Source organism: Hetaerina americana, unplaced genomic scaffold (assembly GCF_022747635.1).
Source record: "Hetaerina americana unplaced genomic scaffold, ioHetAmer1.1.p SCAF_7, whole genome shotgun sequence".
In the NCBI taxonomy this organism is placed as follows: Eukaryota; Metazoa; Arthropoda; class Insecta; order Odonata; family Calopterygidae; genus Hetaerina; species Hetaerina americana.
Window position 1 is genome coordinate 63,760,951 of NW_027287316.1, and position 25,976 is coordinate 63,786,926.

The 25,976-nt window shown below is 42.0% G+C and overlaps 1 long non-coding RNA gene across 1 annotated transcript in view; it reads right to left on the reverse strand.

Moving 5' to 3' along the window:
- The window catches only part of LOC139696723 (uncharacterized), a 437,007-nt gene that overhangs the window by 69,744 nt on the left and 341,287 nt on the right, over positions 1 to 25,976 (reverse strand). The gene's annotated exons all lie outside the window — the stretch shown is intronic.

A 25,976-nucleotide genomic window follows, 5' to 3' on the forward strand; every position in this document is an offset into this window, starting at 1 on the left:
ATATACATATATATATATATATATATATATATATATATATGGCGCCACCACAAAACCGATGAAACCGTGGTTACTTCGCCAGCTATAATGCATCCCTCTTACAGCAGGGAACCATAGTTTTCAAAGCCAGCCAGCCATCTGCAACGCCCTTCCGCCTTCATGAGAAGCAGTAGGGAGGATAAGGAAGATGAGATTTCTTTTATGGCAGACAGGGAGGGAAAACGTGAGTGAATTCGAAATGCTGCATCCAGGGAAAAGGCAGGGCGGAGACGACTGAAGGGGGAGAGCTTGGAGATAGCATCCGTAAGGAGGAAGTGGGGGTGGAAAGTACGAGGGAGAGTGGGGAAGGAGGAGGGGGTTCCCGCAAGAGGATTGGGAGGGGGAAGCGTGGAAAGGGGTCGAGTTGCGGTGGGGTAGCCGAGTGGCGCCCTTTTGCTCCTTTTGGGGACAACAGAAGTGGGGCAGGATGGAAGATATATTACGTGACAGAAGTTCTTCGAATTATAACGGATTGCGCGTATGGTTTTTGCTGCTTAACTAGATACCACAGTGAAAATTTCGAGTACCTGCGCACAATAGATGGGGATGTAGGGATATTAGCCGTATTCAGCAGATTATATCTGAATTTCATGGTACAATTACATTGATTTCAAGATCAACTATTTGATTTTAAAATTTCCTGAACGAAAAATGGCAGGACCCTTGGCGCTAGTCGGCGAAAATAACGCGACACCTACACTAGGTTATCAGCACACTGACCAGCCTCTCTTTTTTTTCAATTGAAATACATAGAAAATTTTCAAAACTAAAGGTATGAAATAAAAAAAAGAAAATATCAAAACATAACTTTGAAACTTTGCAGTGTTTCCGTCAGTTACAAAAAAAATACATTTCGCGAAGACAATACACCAAAAACACCATTAACTTATTTTTTACCTCATCGATAAATTTAATTAACCTATAATTATTGAACTTCAAGGGGCTCAAATTTTCTCCCTAATTTTGTAAAACATACATCTAAAATACCTACGAGGTCATTAACATAAGTACTACAGAGTTCATGGAAGGGTAAAAAGGTACCGCGCGTATTGATCCATTTTTCAAAACCTTTACGGGACCAATCCGGTGAGACATAGAGACGCGGGAGCGATAGGGAATGTGTGGAAGATAGGAGAGGAACAGGGGTATTAAAAGTATTAATTGCAATTGGTAGAGGCGGGGTTTCAAAAGAATTACTTCGGGTAGAGTGCTGGACCACGCTGTTGTTGCTGCTGGACCACGCAAAAAACGATGTCAATTTATACTTCGCAAGGTAGATAACATCAACACTGACGAAATACAAAAAAGGCATACCAACTGTAAACTGGGGCGTCCAAGTCAAGATTTTGAAGAAAAAATGACAGTGATGTGAAACATTGGGAAATTGTATTTTAAATTCAATTAGTAGCATGCAACGAAGGTTTGTGCGACGATGTATGATGCTGATCTTCAGTTCCTAAGATTCTGATTGCGACGCCAGCTAAGACATTGTCCGACCAAATGGATTAACACAGGAGCAGCCTTAACGTCATCAGTTACCTCTAAATCGACAGTAATACTTATCCTATGCTACCCACTTAAATGGTGTATGGCAGGGGATGCAAGCACCAGGTGGGACGAGCAAGGGACAAAAGAGAGGAAGTTTGTTTAAAGGGTTAGGAAAAGGGGAAAAAAACGCTGACTTAAAATCCATGAAAAGGTGTGCAAATCCATGAACATAATAGCAGAAAACGTAGTTCCAAACAGTGTTAATTTCACTAATTTCAAAAGTTCTCGGGTATATGAAAAAGGAAGACAAGCAAATTAGCGGTAAGCCGACAGAACAAGGGTTCATTATGGAATATAACGAGTTTAAAATAATTTAAAGAAAGTAAAAGATCCCTTAATGCTCTACAGGAGGAATAACGGAATTAAGAACTCTACAAGACATGTCTTCTTGTTACCAACGGCTCTCCTCTTATGCGTAGGGAAGCGAACTCAGTAGTTTAATTAGGATGGCTTCATCTAGGTCCCATTGACATCATCTCCTGAGAATACACAATTATGGGACACATATAGATCCTCTAAAATTGAAACCAAAAAACAATTACGTAGCGCCTTACTGGAATTTAAACGCAAAGTACTTTGCGAGCACTTGGACACTGACCCCAAAGCTTTCTGGTCATATGTTAGGGAAGTAAATGGGAGTAAACAAACCGTGGCTTGCTTAAGGGATTGTAGCAATGTAATTCATACAGACAGCGAGGTTAAAGCTAACATCTTAAATTCATTCTTCCAAAGCGTTTTCTCGAATGATGTTGCCACCGCATATCTCCAAGAAACAATACATACTCCACCCATGGAAAAAATAACAGTGGACCAACAAGGAATTCTAAAATTACTTAATGAGATTAAACCCAACAAATCCCCGGGTCCCGAAAATATACCAGCTAGGGTGATAAAACATTTAGCTCCAAACATTGCCCCGTACCTTGAATTTATATTTAACAAATCCCTCACAGAGTGCAAAGTACCTAAGATTTGGAAAACCGCGCAAATAACGCCTATTTTTAAAAGTGGTGACAGGGAGGATCCCAGTAATTACAGACCTATATCTCTCACTTCTATCTGTTGTAAAATATTAGAGCACATAATTGTCAGTTCAATAATGAGACACCTTGACAACATTAACTTTTTAAGTGACAATCAACACGGATTCAGGAAAACCCGCTCCTGCGAAACCCAATTAGGATTATTTACACATGATTTACTTGTATCTGGTGAGAGAGGTAGGCAAGTGGATGCCATCTTCTTAGATTTTCAAAAGGCATTTGATAAGGTCCCACATGGTAAACTCATTCATAAATTAAAGGTCGCGGGTATAAACAAGGGCGCTATAAGTTGGGTTAAAGATTTTCTTTCAGAGCGGGAACAGAGGGTAGTCCTTGATGGCGCTAGTTCCGACAGCGTTCGAGTCACGTCGGGGGTACCTCAGGGAAGTGTGATCGGGCCGTTAATTTTCTTGATTTTTGTTAACGATTTGAACCGCGAAGTGAAAAGTAACATTAGGATGTTTGCGGATGACACGGTGATCTATCGGGAGATATCTGGGGATGAGGATCGTTTTATTCTAGCGCAGGATTTAGATTGCATTACTAAATGGTGTTCTAACTGGGGATTGACTCTAAATTATAATAAATGTTCAGTGGTAAATTTCTTTAAAAGATCAACGGGATTTGCTTACAAATTAGCTGGAGGTGACCTAGCAGTAGTTGATACGGTAAAATACCTAGGTGTCACATTCACTAAAGACTTAACTTGGGGGACTCACATACGTAAAGTCTGCGGTCAAGCAAATAAAAAATTGGGATTCATTAGACGCATTGTCGGCAAAAGTGACTCAAAGGTCAAGGAACGTTGTTACCACGCTCTTGTAAGGCCTCATTTAGAATACGCATGCAGCGTGTGGGACCCGAGTGAAAAAGGTCTCATTCGGGAAATTGAGAAGGTTCAACGCCGGGCAGCCCGTTTTGTAAAAAATTCCTACGATAAAACGCAAAGCGTTACCGAAATGCTCATGGATTTGGGGTGGGAATCATTAGAAGAGAGACGATTCAATGCAAGACTGAAATTATTAAATAAATTCAGATCCGCATGTTTCAGCACCGAGGTCTCGCAGATTATTCGTACTCCTACATACATTGGTCGCTTGGATCATGCATATAAAATTCGGGAAATAGATGCCAGGACTAGCCGACTCAAGGACTCCTTCTTCCCACGGACAATACGGGATAGCAACTGTAGGATTATAGATAGTAAAATTTCCACTTGCCACCCTCAGTGTCTAAAAAATAATTAGTTCTACTTAAATGCATGCTCCTCCACTAACCTTATGTGTTTTGTTATAATAACCCATTCTTTCCGCATGATATCATTCGTGTTCTGTTCATCTGTTTTTAAGTTTCCCTTTCAGTCCCTCTTCCCTCCCGGCGGGGGGAAATTCCTGCTACCTGCAACGTTGGGTCGAATTCCCTTCCTTTTACTGTCTCTTTGGGGGGTTGAGTGTTTTGTGGTGCATTTTCATGTGGTAGTGATGTTTCACATTCTTGCTTGTTGTGTCCTGGCTTGCGTGTTTTAGGATGGCTTTCGTGCTGTATCCTGGGGTGCAGTTTTTTGTTGTTTTGCGGTGTATGTGTTTGCATGAGTATTGGATGGAGGGAGTTTTGCATGAGTGTGTGCGCTGCTGGGGTGTAATTTTCTGTGTTGTTTTTTGCATGTGGTATTTTTCGTTTTTACGGTTGGTGACCTAACACCCCCCGCCACACGCCCTTGCGGCGGCTTGCGGGGTATTATGTAGATGTAGATGTAGATGTAGAATCACACTTACGACCCCGCAGCATAAGTACCTGTAGTTATCACCACGCACTTTCACCGTAATATTGTACAAATTCATTGTAACTAAACAATAAGAAAGCATTAATTATTGCTGTCGAATGTCCGGTGTTGAATCATCCATCCTCTGCCACACTCCTCGACGGTGGCTTGCAGAGTGCCACGTAGATGTAGACGTCTCTAATCAGAAGAAAATTTGACTCGTCCAAATGAATAAATAATTTTCCAAATTTAAGTCCAGAGTCGGAGTAAAATGGAAAGTAGGGCTGTTAATCAGTGGTGATGACGTAGGAGAAGATGGAGAAAAGGCATTACGTCCTCCCCGGGCATAAAATGTTGACGAAAACGTCTCCATAGGTAGCTTGATTGATTAAATTTGGAGGGGGGAATTGCGGACATTAGAATCACTCTCGACGAAGGCGTGAGAGGGGGGGGAGATGTGTTAGGGAAGCCTTTGTATGGAGAGCGGGAGTATAGAACAGGAGTAGTGTCGGGCGAGACGATTGGTTGTTGATCGGCTAGACGGGAGCATTGGGGAAGACGGGGCTGAGGGCGGGGGGGGGGGCGGAGTGGAGGAAAGGGTGCTGGGAGCGTGAAGGGTGGGGGAGGAGAAGAGGGTGAAGAGGGGATTCGAGAACAAGAGGGGGAGAGAGCTCCCTCCGCACAGACCGTCTTCAGAAACGCTCTCTCGAAGGAATTTGATGAAAGGGGTTCCTGAGATGGAAAATGGCTTAAAGGAGCGGAAAAGGAAGGTGTGGGTGGGGGGAGAGGAAGAGGGGAGGAATGAGGAGCGAGAAGAAAAGGCGATTGGATGGGAGGGGGGGTGAGGAGGGATTGGGGAGAAGTGTGGAATGAGGGTGGGAGGGGGAGGAGAGAGAGAGGGACGCGGACGGGAGGAGGCAAATGGGTGGGGAAGAACTGCCGGAAGGCTACTCCAACAATCTGCTCCGAGCTTCTTTTCCGCATTAAAAATATTTTAAAAAATGTCTTTGTCCCATCCCTGACGTTCGCTCCGCGGTAGCTCGGGTGGAAGTTATTTGTCTAGACGTTTAGGGTTTCCCTAGATACGGTGAGTCGATGAGCTAACGACTGTTTTAGGAGGACAATGGAAACGAGCGATGCATGGACCGTTTGGAAAGAATTTCAACAGTGGATCGGCTCTAAGAGCATCGGAAGGGTAAGGCGGGCATCGAATTTTAATTCCGCCGAAAACCTTTTTCAAGGAGTTTCGTCGTGGATTGAAAACAGTGGAAAAAAACGCTATGTGTTTCAAAAATATAATACACTTGATGGATGGAATTTTACAAATATTTGAAGAAAAGAGATAACTCTACGGACAATGTTTGCAAGAACTTGACTAGAGCATTGACGGATCAATAATCAATGAGGAAGTAACAACTTACATGAATGAATTGTTTATAAAATGAGCAATCTTAAAAATAAAACATAGACTATATCTACATGACATAAGATCATTCCAGCAAGCATCCTAAGGTACCATTATTTGTTAGATAATAGCATACGTATTTGCATGCGAATCGAATGAAAGGATTTTTGCATAAATGTATATACCACTGTGGGTATAATTTTGCATGTATGTGTTGATTTTGCATGTGGTTGTGTTCCTTTTTACGGGTGGCGACCTAACACCCCCTGCCATACGCCGGCCTCGGTGGCGGTGGGGTAACGTCCTTGCCTACCAACCCAAAGGACGCGGGTTCGATTCCCGCCTAGGTGGATTTCCCTCCATCTAGGGCTTTGTTGTATGTGTTTGCCTGCAATATTATGTCTGTAATGTAGGGTTAGGTGGAAGAAGGGACTATTAGTCTCAACTTCGCCCAATTAAATCGATAAATAAATAAATAAAATACGCCCTTGCGGCGGCATGCGGGGTATTATGTAGATGTAGATCGAGCGCATTTCAATACACTTTCCTCGCGCGAGGATTTTCAGGAAAACCTTTAAACACTGGTTGTACCCTAAGCGCTAAAATTACTACGGTCAAAGTTTTTATTTTGGAAGTTGTTGATGATTCATTATTTATCTATGATAGATATGTAAGTACAGGTAGATCACCACGGAAACTGTCATAGTGGAGTTTTCGGGATTCAGGATTGTTAACATTAGGTAATAACGAAACAGAAATATGTAAAGGATAAACCTGCATCTAAAAGTTGAATGCCAGTTAACTCTAACTATAAAATAAGTTAGAAAAATGTATCCAATATTTGATCCCAACCCATTATCTCGCAACAGAATTGAATTTTCGGGTATTGTACGGGAAAAAACCACGTGCTTCCGAGGTGTAATTAAACCAAAATGTTCCATGCGTACACATGAGATCCGAGCGCATAGAATTCGGACGTACGATAACCTCCACAGTAAAGATTCAAGTTCCCTAGCACGAGAATCAAAAACAACAAAACGAAAGAAAATCATCTCCGGGGATGAGCAGCAATGGAATCAATAGAGAATTTATCTTCAAACCAGTTGTATTTTTAAACCATCTACGAAACAGCTTTTATTTTACCCTTCAAGGTTTGAAAAGACTCGAGAATTGAGACCTTCGGCGGTAGGATACGAATGCTTCGGGCTGGAGTCACTCATAAAAAAGTTCTTTCGGCCAAGGTGTTTTGCTCAAACAGTTCCTGCAAGCGGAAAACTCTTAAGAACGAATGGATGGGAGTGAAATTGGCTCTTCATAAAGGCGTGGGGAAATGAGAAGGGTTCTCAAAGGGGGTTTAGGGGCACCTACCTGATGGCAGAAAGCAGCGAGGCGGAAGGGAGAAAAGGAGAGGTAAGCGTCCGAGAGGAGTCAATTGTCAACGGGCTCTACGGGGTGCGAAAGGGGCTCTCGTCCCAATCGGAGACCTTTCTCTTAGTTTTCCAGCTTTGCTATTCCTCAGGTCTTCACTTTCACCGGCGAAAAGGAGAAATTCGCAAGCCGAAGAAACCGTTAAAAATGAGTCAAGAAAGAGATTTACACGTTCACCTATACGCCCTGCGAATAGCTTTAACAATGTAATCCGCCACTACTCACCCTTGTCATTTTTGGCACTTGGCACTTGACTTTTGGCACCGTCTTTTGACGGAAGAGCGGAAGTGAAGTACAATAATCTTTACGTGCAATTGCGGAATCAGAGCGTGGGTTCAGTTCAGAACATGCGAGGTTCGGGGAGACCATTGGGTGTGTGTGCGAAATGACATTTTTTTCCCTTTGAAAAACACCAAGGTTCGTTGAGGTAGGCTCAGGACGTCGGGTTGACTCGCGCGGGTCGGTCGTGTGGTATCTGATACACTTCCTTTGAAATCGCAACGCAAAAAACACTCATCCCGAAACGTCCTCACCCCGTTTATCTTAAGAAAAGAAGTACGCACCCTTGGGCACTAGTTTCTGTAGGCTAGAAGAACATGTCGATAACCGGCACCCCCGGTAATTGGAACACAGTACAGTAATTGAAATCCGGGAAACGGCAATTTTAAAATTTCAGTGGGCAATTTGACAGGAAAAATTTATTTCTCCAAGATTCGCAATATACACACCTCTATGCTCTTGTATCCTCACAAATAAATGTTGCCTTTATTTATGATGAAACTGTTTCATGTCTTCAATTACTTTAAAAGATTTAGCCCAAGTAAATCGGGGATCGAGATAATACGGTGACGAGCGTACTGACTTACCTAGCCTACGCAGAGGGCCCGGGATCGACTCCTGGAGACGGTATATTTTTTTCAGTGGTGTCCGGACCCTTACTTGAGGCGCTTTTTGGACAGTACTTTAAGTGAGTACGCTGTCCGTCGGATGGGACGCTAAGCTCAGGACCCCTTGGCGCTTTTCGTTAAGAGTAGGCTATTACCGACGCTGGGTTTCTCTCCACCCTTCCTCCTTTCCTATCCTGTCATGCTACGGAGGTCTGTCGTGTAAATCATTTTGGTTCATTTTCATTCCCTTTTTTCGCATAAAAAATAACTACTTTATTTAGTGAATAAACCCTTGTTTTGAACTAAATCTTCCTCCAGCAAGTATGAAAATCTGCACGCTATTTGATAGTTTTTTACTGAATATTTTTCCCTTTTCCATTCCTCTCCCATTTCCTCCCTTATCACTTATCCTTCCCACCCGGTGCTTGCACCCCCTGCCACACACCTTCTTGGTGGATCGCGAGGTATTTATTTCGATCAATCCCTAATAACCTCAGCTGTCGGTCGCTTCCCCCTAAAACTATTACTACTACTCGAAGGAAATTGATAAACAACCTGGCCCTAGATGGAAGAGGAACATTCACCCAAGAGGGCATCGAACCCACAACCTCTAGATTGGCAGGTGGAAATATCTCTCCGCCACGGGTATAGACGAGGTCTTACAAACATTTAAGCCCTTTGACAATTTTCTCATTAGGAAAATGGTAGTCCTTATGTAAGGGCCAAGGGTTTTTCTATCAAGGGAGGACGGAATTCAAATGACGTCGGGAGTAACCTTATTGGGGGATGGCGGCTCCGTGTGTAATTTTCACGGTTCACCAAGCAAAAGAGGCGAGTCATAAGGGACAGGAGCGATCATGCTCGCGAGATAAAGCCCAAGTTCTCGTGTCCTTAGGGGAGCTTCTTTCTCCAGAGGGTCAACCCCCCCACACGGTATTTTCCTTCTTCCCTCCCACACCGGATCCCACCAACACCGCCCACGCACAAACACCATTCCACAAACACCATCCCAACGACCCTCCTCCACTGTTCCCACCCGCCAACCCCAACCATCTTCCCCCCCCTCCCCCAACACCCCCACTCTCCCGGTACCGTCTGCCCTTAGCCGACCACCCTCACGCTCAAGGTCCCCTGCTTCCTTACCGCCCGGCCCACTCGTCCGAGGGGCCTTCCCACCACCCTCGGCTACCCCTCTCGGAAGGGCGGAGGGATGGTCCTGATAAACGCACTCCGAGGAGCCAGCGGACTCTGATGCACGACGGCGGCGGCCCAATATCCATCTGCCGGGCGGCCTCTTCCTCCCAACTTCTTTCGCCCCGAGAGGGGTTAAGGTGTGCGATGGCGTGGGGCGATGGGCCGTGGCACGTGATCTACGGCCTTAATGCCCTCGGTGATGCGACACACACACACACACACACACTTCAACGGAGAGCGAGAGCAGCCAAAGAAAGTTCTTTTCACGTTTCTCTCTGCGACTTGAACCTGATGGTTGATCAAACGAGTTATGTACTTCATTGTTGGTACAAATACGCCACACGGCGGTGATCACAACACATGTAATCTCACATCGTCGGGAAGTATGGAGCGTTAACTCAAACAAATTAAAAGTTAAAAAAAATGTCATTGATAAAAATATTATAAATTTTTAACTCAACTGTCACGCTAACTTTCACGAGAGGATTAAATTGATGCTAGACCACTTTTCAGTCAATACGTACCATAAAAGAATTTAAACTTCCGCACAAAATATCATCATTTGATTTTTCTTAAGAAACGAATGACTACCATTCAACCGTAACAAGAGACTGTTTCTGAGGGTTAGATGATATATCCGCCCAAGGGAAGCTAATTATATTAGTATCGCCATAAAGTCTTGATTTTAAACCGAAACCTTAAGAATATGAACTTACGTTACACGTGATATACGCAGCATATTCCGATTGCTGGAAACTTCATGACGCATGTAGGTTTCAAATAATTTTATTTCTGTATGAGAGTATCTGTAATGGATTCTGTTTCATTCTGTCTTCTTGTATTCACTCCATCTCCTTCACCATGGGAAACATAAATTTGTATACAAGCCTTCTGCGCAAACATGATCTCGTACGCTGATACCTAATCGTCATGGACTATTAGTCATAATAAGTTGATTTAATTAACAAATCGAAGCAGACACAAGGTTACAGATTAAACATCGAGATGAACATCAAATTTCGGATTTGATCTCTTGCATAGATTGTTAGCAGATCTCTTTAGCTTTGCTGTTAAAATATATTATCTAGGAGATCACGGAAGTAAGATTTGAGAGATCAATTTTTTAACCTACAGATTAAAAACATCACTTTTCCCTTGAACTATAAGGAATTTGGAATACACCAAAAAACCGCGCTAGAAGGAAAAGTATTTTTATTTTTCATTTCCAATTGGTCTCGTGCCCAGTCATTGCTTCATTTAACCTTGAATTTGCTGTCCTTCTTGCTCCTAGCAGTTCATCTCGCATAGGTAGATTCACACTTGAATACCGTAGCGCATTAAAGCATGGTTAGTATTGTCTCAATCATTTGAATTATTCTACATATTTGCTGGTGAGTAGCACTTTAGAAAAACATTATTTCCGATAAAGTACGAAAAAGAATCGAATACTTCACGTTTCAACTATCTCTCAAATAATTCCCGATGTTGCATATCTGTTGCTGAGTCGCTCCCTGCCACATACCCCAGCCGTGGGTGGCATGCAGGACACCTTGCAGATGTAGAAAACGCTGAAAGGGTGAACTGATTGTGTCTACGGAGCGAATTGACGGCTAAGGAACGCCTTTACCCTGACCTCGCACTGTCAGTCAGTACAATAGAATTTGTGCTAACGGGGCTGGATAACTTTCAACGGTTGGCCTTGGTTCAGGCATTAGCCGCCAACGCCAATGGTGGAACGGGGAGACCCTAAGTGGTGGGTATATAGAACAGATAATGCCGGGTGGGACGGGGATGCAGATAAAGCGCAGATGGTGACCTCAGGTTTCGCACCAGCTTGTGCCTCCGCTTGTACCTAAGCCTTGTGCCTCCCCGCATGGTCCTCAGGAGAAGTGAAGACGCCCTTACCATTCAAGGAGACAGTTTGCATTCTAATTAACATCATGCCCTGACGCCCATTTATAGGAGGTTGCTATGAGCTGAAGAAATGTTAGGAGATCCAAAGAAGTGAGAGATGAACCTCCTCTCCTGATAACGCGTCCTGTTTATTGAGATGATGCACGCTTCAGAAATTTGTATGAAGATGCAAATCTAAGGCGAAACCGGCCGCATTTATCAAAATAAATAGCATGGGAAAAGTACCATGCCTTTCACTTTTTTGATTACGCAACGACGAAAAATTTAAGACTGATAATACAAAGTTTAAATGCAAGGAAGTTTGAACAAATATAATTTAACATATATAAATGAAATATTCGACACATAAGTATATAAGCATAACTGTACAATGCATACTTGTAAGCATACTTAAAAATTTGATCATAAAGGATTTCCACCATGCTACGCCTGAAACTCATTTTTTATTCCCTCCTTTTTCGTATAACGAAGAACTATTTTACTGGGTGAAATTAACACTTGTTTTGAATTAAGTCTTCCTCCAGCATGCATATAAATGTGCACTTTATTTGAGATTATTTATTGAACATTTTATCTCTATTCCCTTTCTCTCCCATATCATCCCTTATCCCTTAACCATCCCACCTTATGCTTGCACCCCCTGCCATTTACCTTTTGGTGAATCGTATGGTATTTATACAGATGTAATCTATCAAAAGTTTAAGTATTGGCTGAGTTGGAAGGAAAAAACGTGGTAAAGGTACTTGGGAAAAATATAACGGGAAATATAAAACAAAAGATATTAAAAAAAGTTTTTAAATTGTAAGTGATGCACCTGTTACGCCAAGTTAAGGCGCCAAAAAACATGATCCTGCTGAAATTTTCTTCCGATAAGTGTTTTCCCTCTCATGCATATAGGAAAGATTCGGAGAATCCTCTTCTCCAGTCTCCACGTGCATCACAACACCGCTCCAATTTCATATTCTGCTGAGGCAGATAGCCGCACGCAGGTCTGCCCTCTTATCTTTGGGTCTGCTTAGGCCAGCCACCCCTAAGGGGGTGCTTATTTCTTTCGCCCGAGGAGAGAGAGGAAGGAGAGGTTTGGGGGACACAGTTAACGGGAGTGGGGGGAGACCCAGAACGAAAGATTATTCGGGCGAGGAAAAAAAGAAGAGAAACAGGGTCTGAAATTACCCATAATGCGAAGTTAATGCACACACCCTGGTCAATGATAAATGGTTCTGCGCGAACGTGGAATGATTTGATCTAGAGGTTAAATGAGAGTACTTCTAAATTACGATTTCCATACCTCAAGAAAAACGGAAGGCTAAGAAAAGTTGTACCTTTTCCCATTTTATAAGAATTTTAATAAGAAATTCAAAAAAGTGCCGCACACAATCGTAACATTTTGCTCCAAATGACATCGAAAACAAATCAGCTTTGCGTAACGAGGGAAATTCATCATTTGGTAAAATGAAAGCGTAGAGAAGTACATGTATTTTGCAATGTACAAAGCGAACGGTAACTACGACCGTAGTTACCGTTCGCTTGTTACCGGCCGATCATTTTTCATTTATTTAAATTTTTAATTTGATTTCACTACGTGTGATTGGTGGACCCCTGACGCAGAGGGAAACCTCTCGTAAGCAGATAGAGTGGGAGCGCATGCGACTAGCAAGGATCAATGCTGCATAGTACATCCAAGCTAGAGAGTGCGTGATTAATTTTCATTATTATTTTTCTCATTTTTACTTTATTACGTGCGTTTGAGTGCTTGAGACTAGCAAGGATCAATGCTGTATAGTATATCCAAGCTAGAGAGTACGTGATTCATTTGCAGTCTTCCATTTCATTGTTCTAACCGTTTGCGGTATCTAATTATTTCAGTTATTCTTAGTTTTCTATCATATTTATTATTGGTTTTATTTTCAGTTATTTATTTATTTTCATATTTTTTATTGATTTACTGCTTATATCTTCTCTAATTTCCCTCACCCATCCTTTGCCCATTTATAAGAGTACGGCTGGGGTTGACACTTCCCATTATATGTATTTTGCACTTATACCGTAGTGCATGTAGCTGAAGTTCGTACTACCTCCGACATTTTGCTTTTTTATTGGTAACTTAAACTTAAGCAAAACTTAATTTTAACGTTGCCAGGCGTGGAAACACCCCCTACCACATACCCTAGAATTTGCTGGCATGGTTCGATGTAGATACAGGTCTAACGTATTCCCATCTCCAAACAATCAAAAGAGTGATACCATTCCACAGCTTATGGATTATCCATGCTGAATATATGACATATTTTCAGATTCCGCAGGACATGGACAAATTTAAAATTGTAACTTGGCGAGAGAGTAGAAGTGAGTAGTGTGGGTTGATACGGGGGACGGCGGAGATTCGATAAGGGAGAATTACGAAACGATATTCCAGTAATATACACTGAGGGAAAAGTATCGCTATCGTGTGGCAAAGGAGGAGGAGGAGTATATAGCGAGGAGGACGAGCAGTGGACATCTTTTACGAAAGGTCTCCTCGACCGCGACCCACCCCAGTCCGCCTGCCGTCCGACCGACGACCAATCCCTCCCCTCCCGAGGGCGCCGGCCGATTGATGGACCGCTTTCCACTCACAAAGGGAGGCCGAAATGTCTTCCCTTTGGACTTGTCGGCGTGACGGGCGGAGAGGGAGTGGGGGTGGGGGTTGGGGAGGAGAAAGCAGTCAGGGGGCAAGAAGGCGTGCAGGGGGAGGGGGCGAGCGGGGAAAGGAAAAAGATGAGGGAGGGAAGAGGGTAGTGTGGGTGAGTGTATTGGCAGCGGGGAACGGAATGAGAAGAGTGGGGTCGGTGAAGAGACGCGAACGGGGGGAACGGGGGCGGAGGGAGAAAGAGGATAGGAAAACAAGAGGGCGGCAGTGACTCGTGGCCATACTACCTTGATCAAAAATTTCCCGGAATTTATTCAGAAAATTAAAAATACAAGTTTATTCATCTAAATCTATATTGTCCCCTTCAAAGTAATCCCCATCGACTGCAACACACTTATGCCAGCGCTTGATCCAATCCTCGAAACATTTTTTATATTCGGTTTTCGGTATGTCCATCAGTGCTTCCTGCGATTTTTCCATTACTTCCTCTCGGCTGCTAAAACGCGTTCCCCGTAATGGTTTTTTAACTCGATTGAACAGAAAGAAGTCACAGGGAGCCAAATCAGGTGAATTCGGTGGCTGTTGGATGGTATTTGTTGCATTTTTCGTCAAAAAATTACGAATAATGATAGCACTGTGCGACGGTGCGTTATCATGGTGCAAAATCCACGAGTTTTCTGCCCACATTTCTGGTCTCTTTCGGCGAATTGCTTCACGCAAACGTCTCATAACGCCCAAATAATACTCTTTGTTTACTGTCTGGCCTTCTGGCAAAAATTCATGATGCACTACACCGTTGTAATCCATGAAAACCGTCAGCATTGCCTTCTTTTTTGACTGAAAACGACGTGGTTTTTTTGGTCTCGGCTCATTTGATGAACGCCAATCACTTGCCTGATGTCTGGATTGCGTGTCGTACTCATAAACCCACGTCTCGTCTCCAGTAATGATCCTTTTGATGAATGTGGGATCGGATTCAGCCTCGCAAATCATGTCTTTTGCGACGTCAACACGGTCTCTTTTTTGCATGAAATTGAGGTCTTTTGGCATGCTACACGACGGAAACCCAAATCATTAACCACAGTGTCTTGGGCGGATCCATAGGCAATGTTCAAGTCCTCCGCTATTTCTCTGATGGTTAATTTGCGGTTATTGACCAACATTTCTTTTACTTTATCAATTTTTTCACCGACTTTCGATGTCGATGGTCTGCCACTGCGTTCATCATCTTCGATTGACTCACGACCACTTCTGAACCGCTCGTGCCACTGGTAAACGACCGTTTTTTTTAGAGAATCGTTGCCGAAACACTTTTCCAACATTTCCAACGTCCGTGCGCCACTAAATCCGTTTTTTACGCAAAATTTAATACAAGTTCGTTGTTGCAAATTTAAATCCATTTCTGAAATTGTAAAAAATCGCCAACACACACAGAGATAGATGTACTCTTGGCTACGTAACTTTTGCAAATGTCAAGTTATGACACTAAGATTTAAAGGGAATATCAACAACAGATGTACCAATTTAACAAAAAAACAGAACTCAAATCGGAACGATGGGAGCGCCACACGGTGGTTATTCCGGGAACTTTTTGATCAAGGTAGTATATGCGTGGGAGAAAAGCGGCAACTCCTACGGTGAGCGCGCAAAATCAAACTTGTCGCGCTGAGACACGCGCGGTGACGTGTTAATATCGAACCCCAGGTACTCTATACGGTGGTCTTCGTTAGATCCTCGATAATCAGCGGATGCGAATTCCGTATTAAAATTAAACAAAAAACAATTTTTATTACTCAGTCCATTTTTGTGGAAAACGAACATTTTCCGAATACATAAATATTTTTTCACCTCAAACATCACCGTGGAGATTTGCACAGCTTATGATATATCTCCAGTGAAAAGGATGTTGGAAAGTAAAGAGCATGTTTATTCGGTTCTTTTAAAATTTTTCAAAAGCGGTTATCGCCTTTCATTTGATTCAAGGAAGATAATTGTGCGAAATTGCTTTTCTTTTAAAATATCTAAGAAAAATAACGCACTACATTTTCGATACAACTAACTTATTCAAAATAAAGAAGCATATCTTTCTTATCCGTACGAAACAACTGTTATCCTAAAATAACTTACCCCTTTAGGTTTTTTTAAATATCTTTTCTCAGGTTAACCATGCCGCCTAGTTGATGAGGTTATACCGCACGGAATTTCTTTGCAATCTGAAGCATCATACTAGTCATAATTATATCCACTTTCAATCATTTCAGTGGAGAACAAAATGGATCCGATCACAGTTCAACTAGAAGAAAGTGTCTGACAGTACCCTCTTGACTTCGATGTAGATATAAACATATCGTCTTCCCTCAGACAACCAGGAAACATAATAGAAAGAACCGAAGTCAGAGAAAAAATAGTGAAAAAGTCTAAATAAAAGCGGAGACAAGATTATATACACTACGCAGACATCTGGTGCAATCCCAGGTGCATACACTTGTGTATATTAGTTGCTTGTACATGTATTTGCATGTGTGTAATTTAAAATAAGTTTTGCATGAATTTTTTGTCTATTTTGCATGAAGTAGTATTGTTGTTTTCGGGTGGTATCCAAGCACCCTCTGCCACACTTCCTTGCAGCGTCTTGCGGAGTAATGTGTAGCCGTAGATTACATTGAGCACCTATGTAACTGCTATTTCGCAATGTAAAAGGGAATTACCAGGCATTGTTTGCTCTTGAAATTCAGTGAAAACGATTTTTTTTAATTTAACGACGATGTATTTTTTAATATTTTTTCCAAAGTCAACAGCCTCGAATATTAGCAATAAAGGAAGTGACTTGCGAAAAGACAGGTCATGGGGTTGCAGCCGACACATGCACTGCAAAGGGTGCCTAGAACCTTTGTCCTATGAAAGAAAGAAGAGAAATTCCGTAATCCCTATCAAGCAAGCAATTCAGCCCGTGGTGGAAGAGCATGATGTCCCCGCATGAAATAAAAAAACGCCAAATGGGAGGGTTTGTGGGGAAGGTTAGGGTGGGAACGGCATCGCCAGGTATTCTTCCCTCGTTTCGCCATGTACCTCTTCACTTTTTCCTCATTCCCCACACGGATATTCTCGAATGATCTGTTGGGTTGCTTTCGCAAGGGTGAGCTTCGCTAAGCGCAAAGAAGTTCCCCAGAATCCTTAACGAAAGTGGTGACCGAGATTAAAAATTATGACGACCAAATCAAATTTACTTTTTTTTATTTCAATCGTAGGAAGTGTTATTTTATTCGAAATGATTAAATGAATATTTTTAACAAATAAATACGAATATGTATCCCGGATTAAAGGTGTATATTAAGGTTGGATAATCCCTAAAACAATATACGAAAATAAATAATCATAAGTAGAGAATTATTTTTAACCAAACGAAATTAACAAGAGTGGAGAAAATTAAATGACGGATAATAAAATTAAAACAACAGTAATTATTATATACAAAGGGAGAGTGTATCTTGAAAACGTTTTCACCCACTTCTTTTCAAATCCTATTGACTTCATCCGCAAAAATTTTCAATTTCCTTGCCCTGTCACAGTGCAGTGAGCGTTTTTAAAAGAGCTGCAAGGCCTACCTGCTCACGCACGACCTTCCTTTCGAAAAACTACGGATACATATTTAACTGAACATTAATTTCAGCAGCTCCAGCTTTTCAGGCAGTACGTATATCATAGGCCATGGTGAAAAAAGGGAAGACGAGGATCCAAGTTAGGAATTGTGGGTCCTTAGTCAAATACATACCGAAGTTGCTATGGTACTTAACCGAAAATGTGGAAAGAAAAAGTTTACAGAATACAGAGAAGAATATTTTACAGAAACTCAGAGCGAAATATAGAAAGAATCAATTGCGATTAATAAAGGGAATAAATGGAACAAGGAGTAGAATAACAGAAATCGAAGTGAAAATTCCCTACCAAAAATGGAAGACGCCCAATTTCCACAACGATTGACGGAAATGCCAATCAGAAAACTGAGGCGCATAGATAACCGATCTAAGGAATTGTAGGTCGATATTAATTCAAGGAAAAAAATGTTGAATAATTAAACCTTAAACAAACATTTCTAACATCATTACCTCTTAAAAATACGATTAATAAAAACTAATTGTAGTAATAACCGGAAATGTCTTCTATTTTTCCAAGGGTGAATATTGGAACTGGAATAGTAGAATAAGAAATAATTCTACCTCTTACGTATTTCAGGGAAAGCAAACATTCTTTTCAACAACATCATCCCATTCTACTATATTTAAATGGAAGGCTGCATATTCCAGGGAGAATAATGTGTTTGTCTTCCACATCTCAGTACTGCGGCCGATACCATGAACTTCACCATCGCCTGCAGCTGTGACAGCTGATGCTGGGCCGACCCACTCGGTCTGCGATACCAGTGCCGTATGGTGAAACTGCTGCCTTCCACCATGGGTTCAGGGAAGCTTTTTAGAGGGAGTTTTTACTTATCTCATTTCGAAATACTATTCTTGTGGTTTTCCTGTTATTGTGTGGTTGCCTCGTTCCAAAAATAACGTCAAAAAATTTTTTCTAAGCCGAAAAATGTCCTCCGGTCACGTGACTCCACAGGCAGACACGTTACCTCTGGTAAGGGTTAGACCAGAATTTTAGACGAGAATTTTCTGTATGGTGTTCAATCAGGTCCGTTCTTCGTCTATTCTTCTATATTATTCTTAATTTCTTATTTTATCCGTCCATTTGATCCTAAGCATCCTCCTCCAGCACCAGGTTTCGGAGGCTTCCAATCTTTTCTGGTCTACTTTTCCGATGGTCCATGCTTCTGATCCATAGAATGCCACGCTTCATACCAATGTTTTCATGTATTGTTTCCTCGTTTGTAGTTCTATCTTCTTTCAACACAGCGGTTGTCTTTTCATCGTGAATGATCTTTTAGCTTGAGCTATTCTTCACTTGATGCCTGAAGTACTTCTTCCGTCCCATGTGATGGTACTTCCGAGATAGGTGAAGGAATCCACTGCTTCTAATTTTTCTTGTCCTTTCAGCGTGATTACTGAATTCCACCTTTCTCTTCCACATACTAGGATTTTATTCTTCGTCTTGTTTATGTTCATGTTGTATCTTTGTAGAACTTGACCCTATATTTTTAGGGACCTTAGAAGATCCTCCTGGTTTTCTGCTATCATTGCAATATCGTCGGTGAAGCGTGGCATGTTTATCTCTTCTCCATGGATCCTAATTCCGTTTAATCCGATGCCTTGTGCTTCTCTTATTGCCTCCTCCAGATACATGTTAAACAATGCAGGTGAGAGGTTGCATTCTTGTCTAACTCCTTAGTTAATTTTAGCCTCTATATGGCTGGACATATAGCACGATATGGAATGGACATTAAGGAAAACAAAAAAAGAAGTGATAGGCATGGTGTGGGAGGAGAGAGGATTGTAGGCAGAATCCCAAAGGAGGCAGGACATACTACCTTGATCAAAAAGTTCCCGGAATAACCACCGTGTGGCGCTCCCATCGTTCCGATTTGAGTTCTGTTTTTTTGTTAAATTGGTACATCTGTTGTTGATATTCCCTTTAAATCTTAGTGTCATAACTTGACATTTGCAAAAGTTACGTAGCCAAGAGTACATCTATCTCTGTGTGTGTTGGCGATTTTTTACAATTTCAGAAATGGATTTAAATTTGCAACAACGAACTTGTATTAAATTTTGCGTAAAAAACGGATTTAGTGGCGCACGGACGTTGGAAATGTTGGAAAAGTGTTTCGGCAACGATTCTCTAAAAAAAACGGTCGTTTACCAGTGGCACGAGCGGTTCAGAAGTGGTCGTGAGTCAATCGAAGATGATGAACGCAGTGGCAGACCATCGACATCGAAAGTCGGTGAAAAAATTGATAAAGTAAAAGAAATGTTGGTCAATAACCGCAAATTAACCATCAGAGAAATAGCGGAGGACTTGAACATTGCCTATGGATCCGCCCAAGACATTGTGGTTAATGATTTGGGTTTCCGTCGTGTAGCATGCCAAAAGACCTCAATTTCATGCAAAAAAGAGACCGTGTTGACGTCGCAAAAGACATGATTTGCGAGGCTGAATCCGATCCCACATTCATCAAAAGGATCATTACTGGAGACGAGACGTGGGTTTATGAGTACGACACGCAATCCAGACATCAGGCAAGTGATTGGCGTTCATCAAATGAGCCGAGACCAAAAAAACCACGTCGTTTTCAGTCAAAAAAGAAGGCAATGCTGACGGTTTTCATGGATTACAACGGTGTAGTGCATCATGAATTTTTGCCAGAAGGCCAGACAGTAAACAAAGAGTATTATTTGGGCGTTATGAGACGTTTGCGTGAAGCAATTCGCCGAAAGAGACCAGAAATGTGGGCAGAAAACTCGTGGATTTTGCACCATGATAACGCACCGTCGCACAGTGCTATCATTATTCGTAATTTTTTGACGAAAAATGCAACAAATACCATCCAACAGCCACCGAATTCACCTGATTTGGCTCCCTGTGACTTCTTTCTGTTCAATCGAGTTAAAAAACCATTACGGGGAACGCGTTTTAGCAGCCGAGAGGAAGTAATGGAAAAATCGCAGGAAGCACTGATGGACATACCGAAAACCGAATATAAAAAATGTTTCGAGGATTGGATCAAGCGCTGGCATAAGTGTGTTGCAGTCGATGGGGATTACTTTGAAGGGGACAATATAGATTTAGATGAATAAACTTGTATTTTTAATTTTCTGAATAAATTCCGGGAAATTTTTGATCAAGGTAGTATCGATGCTGAGCATTTAAATTGGCGATATGTTATTGAAGACTGTGATTAAGTTGTGAACGCTAGGCAAGCGAGGAAGGGGCAAAAATAGGATAAGGATGTTCAATGGAATGCCGGGAGGTGGAATGTATGCAAAATAAAAGAATACCTTATAGCAGTGCATGGTTTCAAATTTCGTCTCGTAAGGCGAGGCAATAAATGTATTGTTGTCAGTCTGTGCCCATACAAAACCTCCCTTGAACGGCGGAAAATCAATAAAATTCCTATGGCGCCTACGAATCTAACTACGGTTTTCTCCATTATCCACAGAAACCAAATGACATGCCACATTTTTTTCAACCGCACAATAATCTCCGAGATTTCAAATTCCGCGATTAACATCGCTTTCAAGCCGGCGAAAATTTCGAAACGAATCTGCGTGAAGCCCTAAAACCATCCAGATTACCTAAGGGGAAAACAAAGGGCAGGGAGTGGAGGAGACGGGGGGGGACAAATCGGTCCACGCGAATTTCCCATTGCGGATGCTTCAATCTCGCGGCGTGAGATTGCCCCGCTGATTCAATTGCGCGCGAATAATGACACGGGTGAGGGAGTCGAACACTCGAGGGAATGAAAAAAAAATAACCCTTGCACACGAGGAAAAGCGTTGGCTTCCGGGTCGCCAGCGGTCGTATTATTTTTTCTCTCTCTCCTCTCCCCCACCGAACCCTCCGCCCACGCACTTTCGGGGGGTTGCGCGTGCGTCTGCACCGAAGGGACGGGGAGTTTATGGGTCGGAGAAGAGAGAGATGGAGAGAGAGAGGTGAGTGGGTGAGTGGTTGTGTGGTCACTGGGGAAATGGAGAAGGGAGTAGGAGGAGGGCGCTGTTGCGATTGCAAAAGGCACAGAGAGCACAAGTCGAGCAGACGCTGGCAGTCATTCGAAAGATCTCTCCCTCTCCCTCCCTCTCATTCCGAACTCATACACCACCACTCCCACAACCAATCCCCTATCTACCCCATCTCCACCCCCCCCCCGCAACTTAGCCACTCCCCGGCGTTCATTTCAAGGGTTTCCACGGACCGATAATTGCCTTGAATTCAAATAACCAGTTAACGAGCGGACTCTCTCTCCCTTCCTCCCAGTGCCATGGGTGAGGGAGATTTTCAAAGAGCTCTATATCGCCGACGCCGCTTGCAAAGCGGCAATTCCACTTCCCTTCCTTCTCCCGCACCCCACCCTGCCGCCACCTTCCTACCCCCCCACCCTCTGGCACCAACCATGCTCCCTATCCACCTCTCCGCTTGACGTTTTAAGGAGCGAAATGGAGAGAGAGAGGTAGGGGGGGGGGTATTGAGGTGAAGGGAAGGAAGAAGAGAGAGGCGAGGGAGAGAGAGAGAGTGAGGGAGGGAGGCAATCTCACTAACGGTGGGGATTAAAATCCAAGGGATCTTGGAAACATAAGCGGAGTTGGTTGATGGGTGGAGATGTGGGGGGAGTGCGCATTGTGGAACAAAATATGGGGTGGATGGGAGGGTCGTAGACGGTGGGCAAAAGATGAAGGGAGGGAGAGGGACGTCCTTAAACATAAACGTACACACACAAGCCAAGGGAATGATGAACTACTAGATGAACCTGCATCAAAGACACAGCTCAGAAACATCTGGATGGATTTTCCCCGAGGGAATGGGACTGAAACTCCTCAATAACGCCCGATCTAAATCGCATGCAAATAAATCGCACCTCCCACGGAGCATCGTGACTTGAAAAATATCATCAAAAAATGACGCGTTGCTTATCAGTTTAGCTACGATGTGGCTAATGCCATTAAATTAAATGGTTTCAGGTCCCTATCATTTTCTTAAATTTTGATTCCAAATGAAAATTTTATCCCAGTGATTCACCGATGCTATTGAACCTGTATTTTTTAACTTTCTGATTTTTTTAAAAAAAAGAAGAAATGATGTTTTCCCTTGGGAGTTGGAAAATGATAAGCGACCACCCCTGCAAAGTATGTAGTGGGAATAAATATTAAGTGTTGCACACAAAAATAAAAAATAATATACCGCCGTGATTTAACGTGACATTTAACGTGAATAGAATCACCTTTAAACGTAACAAATCCAGAAACCCAATGAAAAACTTGATTTTACAACGATTTTTGTGATTCGTTTCGACGCCGGTAGAACCCCAGTCATTACAACAATTGGCAGAGTTAACATTCGTAACCTGCTAATACAGATTCGGAGATCAAGAGATCGCCTTTCTTTGAAGATGTTCGCGATTTTGAAACTACTATCATTGAGACTATATAGCATTTTACCCAAATAATAATAATATTCGTGTCTCTTATTGACTGCCTAATGTAATCGGAAACGGTGCATATTCCCACTTGTAGTTCACGTACATGAGAGAATAAAGTAACAACAAAATTATGTGCACATTTTCGTAATTCGTTGCCCAAGAACCTATGATCCCCTACAAATCTAGACGGGATTACTCTATATTAAATATCTAATTAGTTTAATGCGAATCGACCCAAAAGCACTTATTTAGAAGGTGGATGAAAGGAGCAAGGAGAATATTAGCAGCATAAAGGCTTACTTAAAAGCGTGTAGAGAAACTGAATCAGCCTCGCGAGGGAAGGGTGAAATAATTCCGCACAGCGAACAAGCTACCCGCGAAAAAAATGGGAGTTGGAAATTATCTCTTTATTATCATGAATTGAGAATCATGAACCAGCAGAGGTAACAAATGAGGCGAAGGAGGGAGTGGCATGAGAAAATGAAAATAATGGATGGAAGAGGGAGTAGATGACGAGGGAAAGATAAAAGGACGTCAAAGAGGGAAGGGGTTGGAGATGGATTTGGTTTCGTTTACCATTTCGATTTACTGTTTCCACGGAAACGATTTTATAATTGCGGCGGCAGTTCCGCCGCCGTAGCTAACACCAAATCTCTTTGAAAAGACGTTTTTAATTCCATTAATGAAGAAGAGCGAGGGAGTGATGGCTTTCTTACGCTTGAAGCGTTGAGAATTACGCAAGAGTCTCTTGAAAATGAGCCAGGGAACATGCGAGCATCTCTCTTCAAGTGGGAAATCTTCCATTCACGGAAGACAACAGGGTACGCGCCACATAAGAATAAATGCTTCCTCGGCGCTCTTCTCTTTTGGGGAAATAAGAATGCGAACTTGAGTTTTAGAAGAACTCATCATTCACTCGCCCCCGAGCTAATTTTGAATCTTAACTTTTATAATTCCTTACTTTTCCCAAATTAGAGTGACATGGGGAGAGGAAAGATGTGCATTCAGTACACCTTTTCTTATTGCATCCTAAGATGATATTATTTGTTAATGATAGTACATGTATTTGCATGCGTGTGGAATGAAAGGATTTTTGCATGAATGTATGAACCACTGTGAGTGTTGTTTTGCATGTATGTGTTGATTTTGCATGTGGTTTTGTTACTTTTTACGGGTGGTGACCTAAAACCCCCCGCCACACGCCCTTACGGTGACTTACGGGGTATAATGTAGATGCAGATGTAGATACACCCTTATCCATAAAAATGTCGTGAACTTTGGTGAAACAATCCATAGCGTAATGAATTCACAGTTACAACATTTACAGCAACTTTCTGGTTTTTAATGCCATTAGAATTTCCAGAACATCAGGGTCAATAAAATTACGTATATATCTCTTCATTTGAAATCTTTAAACAAAAAAGTTAAAATTACTATCCTTGTTACGGCCATTCTGAGAAGAAAAGTGCTGTTTCGCTTTAAGTAGGCCCCATTTGGAATAAACCGCAGGTATTTGGGATGCTTGGGAGAAATCGTTGATTAAAAAATTAAATGAAAGTCGGAGAAAAACCGCTCGAATCGTCATATAATTGTTACGATTAGCAGACGAGTGTGACCTTTTTAGGGGAATAAGGCTAGGAGCCACTTGAGAGGCGAAGAGAACAAGCGAGATTTGCGACCTTTAGAAGGTCCAGAACAAAGGAGTATGACACAAAGGGAATTATTATGTCCCAGCACTATTTGGGTAGGCTAGACCATAAAGATAAGATAATGGAGATGGACTTAAGTACAGAGAGATACAAATATTCGTTCTTATAATAGGAAGAAATCGAAGTCATTGTAATCATAGTAGAACACTTTTCGTCTGTGGGGGAGTGAATTAACGTGTTTTTGCTTGTTTTGCATGTAGTTCCAGTCTATTTAATGGGTGGTGTCCTAACACCTTCCACCACACGCCCTTGCGGCGGCTAGTGTGGTATTTTTGTAGATGTATTCTAAAAGCAGGTGGAATGGTATTTAGAGGAATAGTCTCAGCCATGCAAATTATTTAGCGCAAAAAAGTAAAAATGAACGAATAAAATGCTTCAAATTGCAATGGTGAAAGATGTCCCATGAAGGGCATTAATTACTAATTAGGTGAGGTTAGCCAAAATATATTTTTTAATTTTTTTCTATGAAAGTACGTTCATTCGTGGTGCCATCGAGAGATATTTATATACCTTGTATACCAAGGAGACCGCAAGTTTTCGTGATCCTGAGCTCTCTCGACGCAACAACTGGCGATTTACCTCATTTCATGGCCCAATACAGGTGTATTTCTTTTGAGGGCGTATCTTCTATTTCTTCTGTTCATTCATAAAGTCACGACGTCATACCCGATAGCCGCTGCTATATTATACTCAAGATAAATTTATCAGGAAAAAATCAATCCTGTTTTAACGTACATAGCATTGTAACGCATACCCAAACAAAGCATACTCAAAATAAGTAAGGAGATGAAAATATCGGAAAAGATATGGCAAGCTTAGAAATCAACTACGTCAGGCAAAAATCATGGTAGCAAATAAACTTAGTATTCTTTTCACACGACATTTTTTGCGTGAAAAAATACTTAGGTGTATTTATTCATTGATTATGAATCATCACAAAGAAGAGCCTCAAACCATCAAAATCATGGTAGCAGATTTTAAAAGCTCGATGAGAACACCCACTCTTAGGTGGGGAAGGCGTAGAGCTAATCCTTACCGAAGCAATTCGACGAAAGAAGACACGTCTGTTTTATTCTAGCGACAGACTGCAATTACATTACATTCCTTTCAACTTTTACAATAGGACAAGAGATATATCACTTTTCAACAACATATTCGGGACGCCGTTCTTTCCCCTCGTTTTAATATTCGTAATGTTTCGTTAATTCATAGAACGAAATGCAAAATTCTTCAATTAAACTCCAAACCCTCAAAATATATGTTTGGTTGAAAAGATGAAACGTGGTCAATTAGACATAGCTGGTCATATTTTCCACAGAATCGAAAACATTCCAATGATAAA